An 11,439-nucleotide genomic window follows, 5' to 3' on the forward strand; every position below is an offset into this window, starting at 1 on the left:
CACATTTATTAAAATAATAAAAAGCATAGACATTACTTAACTTGATTCTGGATGGTATTTACAATTGACAATCTGATGTTCCTTTGGTCTTGGCACGTTAATCTTATTCTCACATATCTCTGATACTTGACAAAGTGTCTATACATTTCTCTTCATGGCTATGTACAGGAATATGATAATCTTATTAGGCTCAGACTGAAACTTGACTACAGACTAATGCAGACTAACTAATCGGAGGTATGTACGCTCGTTATAATAAGTCGAGCGTTCAGGTATCACTGCGCGAGTGTGATCCGCTCGGAGGAAAGGTTCTACGTTAGCAGCAATCTCATTGGCTTCGTTACATATTAATACGCGGATCGGCGGAAGCAGAATTTGGTTCGTCTCTAAGGCAGCGCCATCTCGTAGTGCGGAGACGGACGAGCGCTGCGCCTGCGCTGTTGTGCTTAGCGGGGCGCGCTCTAGTGGGAAAGTTGTGTACGCGCTGACTATGCAGAACTATGTACACAACACACAGATAACCATCCTGTTTTTGGATGTGACAGTAATACATAATACTCTGTCAACAAACTCACAATATTCTTTTAGACACTCCGTTCATATTGTGTATAAGGAGAAGTAGCTAACTGAAAAGTTTAATTAACAATGTTTCCACATCAACGCTCATAACGTCAGCGGCTGCCTTTGCAGCATTATACAGGGTGGTCCATTGATCGTGACCATACCCTCTCCCAAGGTGGCTTCCGCCAGCTCCCTCTCCCTGATGATGTCCTCGTCCCCTCCATCTACCCCTCCTATCAACTTTGACCCTGCCCAGCCCCCCACTTCCCGTGTCCTTTCCTTTCGGCACCCTCCCTCCCTTCTCTTCTCTTCCCTTCTTTTTCCGTCTCCCTGTCCCCTCCCTTCCCCCTCTTCCCCCGGGCTTCCTCTCCCCCTTCCTCCCTCTTCCCTATCTCCCCTGCCCGTGGCATCTCTGCTCTCCCCTCTCGCTCTCCCACTCCCCTTCCTCCTCCTCCTCTCTTGGCAGGTCCCCGGACTCGCACACGTATAGTGAACATTCGCGCGCCGGAGATCGTCGCCTTCTGTGTCTCGTGTGTGTGACGTCGTATAGTGTTTTTGGTGTCCGCCGTCCCACTCCTACGTTCACTTGTGCCGTCGGACTCATCAGTGTTTTGTGCGCCGTGCCGACGCGTTTTCAGTGTTGTTATCGTCACATGTGAACGACTCCGTGTTTTTTATGTCTCTGTGACCTCTCTCTTTTGCCCGTCACTTTGTTCATTGTCATTCACCATGTTTTATACTCTTGTAAAACGCTATGGCTGAAGAGCGGCGTAGTGTGCCGCTGCCAGCCTACCTGAGTTGTACAGGTTTTAAAATAACAATAAAGTAAAAAAAAAAAAAAAAAAATTGATCGTGACCGGGCCAAATATCTGACGAAATAAGCGTCAAACGAAAAAACTACAAAGAACGAAACTTGTCTAGCTTTAAGGGGGAAACCAGATGGCGCTGTGGTTGGCCTGCTAGATGGCGCTGCCATAGGTCAAACGGATAATAACTGCGTTTTTTTTAAATAGGAGCCCCCATTTTTTATTACATATTCGTGTAGTACGTAAAGAAATACGAATGTTTTAGTTGGACCACTTTTTTCCCTTTGTGATAGATGGCGCTGTAACAGTCACAAAGATATGGCTCACAATTTTAGACGAACAGTTGGTAACAAGTAGGTTTTTTAAATTAAAATACGGAACGTAGGTACGCTTGAACATTTTTCTCGGTTGTTCCAATGTGATATATGTACCTTTGTGAACCTATCATTTCTGAGAACGCATGCTGTTACAGCGTGATTACCTGTAAATACCACATTAATGCAATAAAAGCTCAAAATGAAGTCCGTCAACCACAGTGCACTTGGCAATACGTGGAACGACATTCCTCTCAACAGCGAGTAGTTCGCCTTTCGTAATGTTCGCGCATGCATTGACAATGCGCTGACGTATGTTGTCGGGTGTCGTCGGTGGATCACGACAGCAAATATCCTTCAACTTTCCCCACAGAAAGAAATCCGAGGACGTCAGATGCGGTGAACGTGCGGGCCATGGTATGGTGCTTCGACGACCAATACACCTGTCATGAAATATGCTATTGAATACCGCTTCAACCGCACGCGAGCTATGTGCCGGACATACATCATGTTGGAAGTACATTGCAATTCTGTCATGCAGTGAAACGTCTTGTAGTAACATCGGTAGAACATTACGTAGGAAATAAGGATACTTTGCACCATTTAGATTGCCATCCATAAAATGGGGACCAATTATCCTTCCTCCCATAATGCTGCACCATACATTAACCCGCCAAGGTCGCTGATGTTCCACATGTCACAGCCATCGTGGATTTTCCATTGCCAAATAGTGCGTATTATGCCGGTTTACGTTACCGCTGTTGGTGATTGACGCTTCGGCGCTAAACAGAACGCGTGCAAAAAATCTGTCATCGTCCCGTAATTTCTCTTGTGCCCTGTGGCAGAACTGCACACGACGTTCAGAGTCGTCGCCATACAATTCTTGGTGGATAGAAATATGGTACGGGTGCAATCGATGATGATGTAGCATTCTCAACACCGACGTTTTTGAGATTCCCGATTCTCGCGCAATTTGTCTGCGATAGCAGCTAAAACACCTACTTGGGCATCATCATTTGATGCAGGTCGTGGTTGACGTGTCACATGTGTCTGAACACTTCCTGTTTGCTTAAATAACGTAACTATCCGGCGAACGGTCCGGACACTTGGATGATGTCATCCAGGATACCGAGCAGCATACATAGCACACGCCCGTTGGGCATTTTGATCACAATAGCCATACATCTACACGATATGAACCGTTTCCGCAGTTGGTAAACGGTCCATTTTAACACGGGTAATGTATCAAGAAGCAAATAGCGTCCTCACTGGCGGAATGTTTTTATTTTTTTAATTATTTTTTTGTGATATGTTACAATACAGCATCACCGGTCTATTGCGGTCTAACTGTGTTGGTGAGGCAGTAAATTTATCCACAGGGCAGTGACTGCGTCACTGCAATTCACTTTGGAGGTGTGGCGGTGGGACTAGTAGTCCCGTACCACACTCTGACGGTGAGAGTACTATATCATTCAGCCAGAAAAATTTAGCCTAACGTGGGCAGGTAGGGTGGGAAAGTATTGGACGTAGAATGTTACGGATACAAAGTACTTATACGTTTGTGACTACTACAGCGCCATCTGTCACAAAGCGAAAAAAGTGGTCCAACTAAAACATTCATATTTCCTTACGTACTACACGAATATGTAATTAAAATTGGGGGTTCCTACTTAGAAAAACGCAGTTGATATCCGTTTGACCTATGGCAGCGCCATCTAGCGGGCCAACCATAGCGCCATCTGGTTTCCCTCGTCAAGTTAGACAAGTTTCGTTCTTTGTAGTTTTTTCGTTTGACGCTTATTTCGTGAGATATTTCGCCCAGTCACTATCAATGGACCACCATGCATAATATGTGTGCGTGCGTCCAACTCCTACAAGATTTTCGTTCATTTCACTTTTCAGCTACACAAGCACGTTGTTTGCAACAGCTCGTTGTACTGAATGGCTCTGAGCACTATGGGACTCAACTGCTGAGGGGACTGTTGACAGGTAACACTAGGTGGGAATGTGGGTCGCCCAGAGGAGGCGTACCGAGATAGTCCGCGCTCCGCGCCGCGTGGCCGTGCGGTTCGAGGCGCCATGTCACGGACTGCGCGGCTCCTCCCGCCGGAGTTTCCGAGACCTCCCCCGGGCATGGGCGTGAGTGTTGTTCTTAATTAGTTTAATTTAGCGTAGTAGTGTGTAAGTCTAGGGACCGATGACCTCAGCGGTTTGATCCCTTAGGAACTCACACACATTTGAACATCTGATAGTCCGCGCAGTTGCGATAAACACTGTGTGGGTGTGTGTGATGCAATGGGCAACGCAACTGCCTAGTAAGCAGAAGATCCTGGGTTAGAATCCCGAGCCGGCACGCATTTTCAATCGCCGCCGCTGATTCCGCATAAAATCCCAATACAGGTTGTAACCTCCCAACATTTAAAAAATAATTATATCATTCACCTTTAGCGTAACCTCGCAACACATAAATCCCGTAACCTACCAATAATAAAATGTGACTAATCTCTCAATAAAATTGTGGTTCACTTATAATCTTTCAATAATTGACTGTGAATTCAAATTGGTAAATTTTGGACGTCAGCAGTGCTGCGTCATGGCCCTGAAAGATCATACGGAATAAATTGAAAATTCTTACCTCAATAAGGTCGCCGGATAACGTGTATATACCTGCTCCTATAAGAAATTTTTGACACAGCCCAGTGCAATGCTGGCCGATAGATTTGTCATGTATAAAAGGAACAAGTGATTTTCTTTACAATAGTCGGAATGACCATAGATTGGAGAAATTAGGAAATTCTTTAAATTGAGATGAATGATTGTCAAAAGTTAATTTTTATAAGAAAGATTATTATTAAGAGATTTTTTAAAAACATTTACATGGGACTTGATATAACAATAGTACATATGCGCGAGGCTGCTTTTACCTTATACTACATCGCTCAGGCCCCGCCATCGCTCCTCACGACCGGCCCAGCCAACTTGATACACACGACTGCTCGCTACTAATACTACAACTGCTACACAGTTCCTACTGCTGACAACGCTGCTCTCTGGTCTGAGATTCTCTTATAGCTTACATATCGCAGGCAGAACCTGAGCAATCCATCGAAATTTCATCTGCTCGACTGCGCTAGCAAAAAATTCCCTCGTCATGGACCTCTTACAAGTGACAACAGTAGCCCCTTTCCTTCTCCTCCTCCACCTTCGATTTACATAATACCTTGAATGAAAAATCACATTCGTTCGACAGTGTCGAGGGGCTAACACTAATTTTACAATTTCTCTTTGTTTGGTTCTCCCAACGTCACAGTTTTTTGCTGCTTCGGAATCAATTAAAAGTTTGGAGCTTAGCCTAGAAGTGCAGCCCTTTGCTTTCAAAGACATATGATGTTTAACGATATGATACAACACTGCTAATTCCGTTACTTTTACTAATTTGCCCTCTTCAAATGAATTTGCAACAAAATAACTGAAATTTTTTTGAAGCGTTTGCAGCTTAAACGTTTGATTTTTAGCTTTACGCTAAACAACTTTAATATTTGCTCTTCCCCATGTGCAATGGAAGTATAATATTCTACTTGCGCAGGCCGGTCTGGTCTTCAGTCTGGAACCGCACGACCACTACGGTCGCAGGTTCGAATCCTCCCTCGGGCATGGATGTGTGTGATGTCCTTAGGTTAATTAGGTTTTAGTAGTTCTAAGTTCTAGGGGACTGATGACCTCAGCTGGTAAGTCCCATAGTGTTCAGAGTCATTTGAACCAATATTCTACTTCATATTCACTTGTCTCTAGTTTTAGGAAGAACCAGTCTTCTGAAAATATTTATTGGAATAAACGTTTGAGTTCACTTGAAACAATCGAACACTTCAAAACAAATTAACCGCAACATGACATAAACAGAGAAACAGAGCACCAAATTGCTGCAAAGCTAAAACTGAACTGAGATAAGACACAAGAACGGAAACTCAGCAGCGTGCAATAATAGTGGTTAAGAGACTGTATCAGCTGTGAAAGTGAAAACTTAAGTTTTTTAGCTTAGCAGCTCGAGTTGAAATATAGATCCAAGCAATAATTTGGAGAAAAAGTAGACAGTATGAAAATATATCTCCGAAGACTAAAACCCGGACGATTTGACGTCCCGAAAGTATTTTTCGGAACACCAATTTATTTAATCCGAAACAGGCACTGTAACGGGAAACCGGAACTTCTGGCAACCCTATGTTTCACAGTGGTTTGCATAGAATGTATGTATACATAGGTCCAGACTCATCAGATAGTTTTAAAGGCAGTGAGTAGTCTCAGAATGTTGTGCGACAAAGTACTGTTCTGTAAGATGTATCTCATTTAATTCACTAACTTGTTCCCTTGTAGAAATCAAGTGGTATATGAGCGACCAGATAATGGTTATGATTCACAAGTGCGCGAGAGGCATAAGTTTTTGGTACTGTCTTAGTGGATATCGTCTCTCGTTGAAAGACAAAGAATCATACTGTTCCAACTAGGAACACAAGGCAACGCAAGACCGTGAAAGAGATACCACTGCAATTTATTGGGCAGAGGGTAACAGGAACAATAATGCAATGGACGTAGTAGCTTACACATCTGGAACACACTTAACTGAGGGACCGGAGACCCGTGCAAGCCCCTATAAAGTTGCCATCCACATCAGGGGTCAGTGGTCACTCGTATAGAGCCGCCCGTACGTGGCGGACATGGTGGGGGGCAGTAGGCGACCGGGGAAGCAAACCTGTAAGTTTGCAAGGCTCCCCCCCCCTTCCCCCCCACCCCCCCCACCAACCACCAATTGATCGGCCCTTCGAGCAGCCGCCCTGGCGTGGTCCTCGCGCTGTAGGATAGAGCTCTTTTATTAGAGCTCCTATATAACAGGCTGAATCTGCCGCCATATTCACGCAACTTTTCACAGTATTTCTTCTGAAATATTTGATATTGCATATATTAAGTGAACCGAAGCGTCTGATCCCACCCGTCGGCTTTGACCCGTGACGTAAGGCTGTTGTGGTGTGTGACGTCACGACGGCGCGGAATTTAGTTTGTGAGTGTGGCGTGTTTGTAGGTGTCGTTTTGATGCGATCGGTGGTGGTCTCTGGTGGTGTGTTAGGTGATTTTTTTGGTTTAGATTGCGAGTGTGGCGTCGTGTGTGAATTTTGGTAAATTGCTTTTTTTATGTCTTTGAGAGGTATGGGCATGACTGACAGGGTCAACAGTTTTCAGTTGTCTCTAATAAAATTTCTTCAACTATTCGGATTTTTGGATGAAGTAGTGAAGTGTTCAGTATGTCGTGAAGAAATGAGGCTTACTTAAAGTTCCGGCGTCTCGGACCAGGGACGGCTGTATGTGGAGATGTCGTAAGGATAACAGGTCAAGGGAAGTGTTAGATCCCAATGTGTGGCTGTTGGTATCTGGAGATTATTCTGAGCTGTATAGGTCAAGGGAAGTGTTCGATCCCAATTTATGAGTTCGGGAGCTGCTGTTGAGCTATATAGGTCAAGGGAAGTGTTCGATCCCAATTTATGGGATCGGGAGCTGCTGTTGAGATATATAGGTCAAGGGAAGTGTTCGATCCCAATTTATGAGATCGGGAGCTGCTGTTGAGCTATATAGGTCAAGGGAAGTGTTCGATCCCAATTTATGGAATCGGGAGCTGCTGTTGAGCTATATAGGTCAAGGGAAGTGTCCGATTCCAGATGATATTGTGTTTAGTGGTATTTGGGGAGTTTTGTGATGTCGATTTTTTTCGTCGTTTTGCATGGTTTTGTATGGGGGTGGGTGTCTAAATTTGTTTATATTTAGTTTGTCCCCATCCAAAAACCCCTATTTCCTGCGCTTGTCCTGTTAGTGTCATTAGGCTTTTTGTGGAACGTGTGTGTGCGTGTGTGTGTTTTTCGATGTATTTTCGTCCTCATGATGTGTACGTAACGACTTTATATGCGCCGTATTGGAATCGTGGTTTATGGTCGTTTCCGCCATATTTGTGACGTCATGGGTCAAAGCAGACGGGCGGGATCGGACGCTTCCATATTTCCCGGTAATATGGGTCATAGAGATATTTAGAACGCCATTTTCATACAACGCAAAAATTCAAATGTAATATTACACAGCTATAGGAAAGTAGGCTCGCAACTTGCGTGATAGTTTGTAAATATGAGATGTAACGAGTTAAGAACTCGGTACCAGTCTCTTCCAATATGATAGTTACGCAGTAACAGCCTGTGGCTATTTATTACATTTGCCTTTATACAACCACTTGTATTTTTTATTGAAAAGGACGTATTTAAGAAATGCCGCATTTTCATTGTACAGTGGTCCCCCATTGAGTAGTCAGCGCGACGGAATAACATACCCAACACGCCGGGCTCGATTCCCAGCTTGATCGGAGATTATCTACGCTCAGGGACTGCGTGTTGTGTTGTCCTTATCATCGTCATTTCATCCCCATCGACACGCAAGCCGTTGAAGTGGCGTCAACTCGAAAGACTTGCACCAGGCGAACGGTCTACCCGACGGGAGACCCTTGCCACACAGCATTTCCATTTCTATTGTACAGTGAAACTAAATTTTATTAATAGTTTCATCTATCATGTAACCAGTATTCATTTTATGTACTTCATGATATGTTTGTTGCTTGTTGAGTTGTGGTAAAATTTCATTCTTTGAAGGTTACGTTGCTTGTGAAAGCTCTCTCACTATGACCAGTCCGGTATAAAAATAGCCGAATTACCACTTGTTCCACCGGGTCTGTATTAGAAATGGGATATGTATGTTTATGATAAGACGTATAAATACATCAAAAATATTCCTCTCCACTTTTCCAGCTGCGAAAATACCGCAGAAATCGAAAAATTTTGAGACGAACTGCTTCAGTACAGTTTTTGACTGGCACGAACGCAGTTGTGTACAACTTGTTTCATGTTTTGTAACTACTTTCATTAAATATATTTACAATAGGCAACTGAGCGTCGGGTCGCTCCTGATTTCTCCGGCAGTCTATGACCCATCTTTCTCTTCATTCCCGGTCACTTGGTTCAAATGGCTCTGAGCACTATGCGACTTAACTTCTGAGGTCATCAGCCACCTGCCCGGTCACTTGGAAATCAAACATGCGAAAACCATTTGTGCAATAGATAGTACAGTTTACAGCTCACCAGCCACCCATATTTACGACGAATTCTTCAATACATTTAATTAGAAATCTCCACTCGCATCATGACTCATATGTAAACAGTTAGGAAAATTCTATACTTTGGGGAAAACATGGCTGACAGTCCAGCTCAGGTTATACGAGTGTTACTGTGGGATGTGACGTCAAATCTACGTGACACTCGATACGACATTCGCCATATTGAGTTAGTCGGGTTTTGCGTTTTTTGTTTTGTAACAAGCAGTATTCCGTTCCAAGCGGACAGCACATTAAATATTTATCACAAACACCTCACTCTCGTAATCAAATGAAAATTAACGATGCATTAGCAGTAAAAGCCTTCGGGACATCCTAAGATCAATAATAATGCTGCTTGTGTCATGTGCTTACCGTAGGTGAGTGGATAAGGACGTCGAGTTAACGGTGCCTAAGAAAGTAGGTTCGTGTCCAGCTTCACACTGAGATTAAAGCCAAAAATTAAAAAAAAGTTATCGATTAGTATCCAACGTCTACCGTTCCGGAAAGAAACTTACATGACGTCTTACTGAGACCTACTTCGTGCACAGAATCCGACATATCAAAGAAAGCAGCGATTTTACACTACTGGCCATTAAAATTGCTACACCACGAAGATGACGTGCTATAGACGCGAAATTTAACAGACAGGAAGAAGATGCTGTGCTATGCAAATGATTAGCTTTTCAGAGCATTCACACAAGGTTGGTGCCGGTGGAGACACCTACAACATGCTGACATGAGGAAAGTTTCCAACCAATTCCGCATACACAAACAGCAGTTGACCTGTGTTGCCTGGTGAAACGTTGTTGTGATGCCTCGTGTAAGGAGAAATACATACCATCACGTTTCCGACTTTGATAAAGGTCGAATTGTAGCCTATCGCGATTGCAGTTTAACGTATCGCGACATTGCTGCTCGCGTTTGTCGAGATCCAATGACTGTCAGCAGAATATGGAATCGGTGGGTTCATGAGGGTAATACGGAACGCCGTGCTGGATCCTAACGGGCTCGGATCACTAGCAGTCGAGATGACAGGCATCTTATCCGCATGGCTGTAACGGGTCGTGTAGCCACGTCTCGATCCCTGGTCAACAGATGGGGACGTTTGCAAGACAACAACCATCTGCACGAACAGTTCGCCCACGTTTGCAGCAGCATGGACTATCAGCTCGGAGACCATGGCTGCGGTTACCCTGGACGCTGCATCACAGACAGGAGCGCCTGCGATGGTGTACTCAGTGTCGAACCTGGGTGCACGAATGGCAAAACGTCAATTTTTCGGATGAATCCAGGTTCTGTTTACAGCATCATGATGGTCGCACGCGTGTTTGGCGACATCGTGGTGAACGCACATTGGAAGCGTGTATTCGTCATCGCCGTACTGGCGTATCACCCGGCGTGACGGTATGGGGTGCCATTGGTTACACGTCTCGGTCACCTCTTGTTCGCATTGATGGCACTTTGAACAGTGGACGTTACATTTCAAGTGTGTTACGACCCGTGGCTCTACCCTCCATTCGATCCCTGCGAAACCCTACATTTCAGCAGGATAATGAACGACAGCATGTTGCACGTCCTGTACGGGCCTTTCTGAATACAGAAAATGTTCGACTGCTGCCCTGACCAGCACATTCTCCAGATCTCTCACCAATTGAAAATGTCTGGTCAATGGTGGCCGAGCAACTGGCTCGTCACAATACGCCAGTCACTTCTATTGATGAACTGTGGTATCGTGTTGAAGCTGCATGGGCAGCTGTACCTGTACACGCCATCCGAGCTCTGTTTGACTCAATGCCCAGGCGTATCAAGGCCGTTATTACGGCCAGAGGTGGTTGTTCTGGGTACTGATTTCTCAGGATCTATGCACCCAAATTGCGTGAAAATGTAATCACATGTCAGTTTTAGTATAATACATTTGTCCAATGAATACCCGTTTATCATCTGCATTTCTTCTTGTTGTAGCAATTTTAATGGCCAGTAGTGTATTAATAGACCTTCAGTTGATTTCGATATGGTTAGTCATAAATATCTGAAGAAAGTCGTGATTAAAATAGGTTTGGGGACTATGTTCACGGATGCAGTTCAGAATATTTTGGGCAATGCTGTGTCACAACTCATTATTCATGGCAGAAACTTCAAAATTCCCATCAACAGATCAGCCAAACAAAGCTGTCTGTTATCTGTGGGGTTACGTGCAATAGCTCTAAATCCTCCTATGATGTTACCCACTGCGTAGCAGAAGTGGAATATACAGCGGAATTGGTTTACTGCCAAAGATCAACACCAAGTGTTAGGCATCATTATGACAAATAACCCACAAAGAATGCCCTCAGTCGGCACACGACACTGCATAAAATTAGAGCTGTAAAAATGTATGCAGGTAAAAATTTGGCTACGACAGAAAAAGTCAAGCTAAGCTGCACACAAATTGTAAGCGTATGGTACTTAGCTTAAGTCTTCCCGATGCCCAAAAAAATAGGTATGGCTTACAGCATGCGATATACTGGTTTATATGGAGGGGTGAAATCTTTAAGGTTTCTCTGCCGACCTGCACCTTCAGCTTAAATGAGGGTGGACTGGG

This window comes from Schistocerca americana, chromosome 6 (assembly GCF_021461395.2).
Source record: "Schistocerca americana isolate TAMUIC-IGC-003095 chromosome 6, iqSchAmer2.1, whole genome shotgun sequence".
Classification (NCBI taxonomy): Eukaryota; Metazoa; Arthropoda; class Insecta; order Orthoptera; family Acrididae; genus Schistocerca; species Schistocerca americana.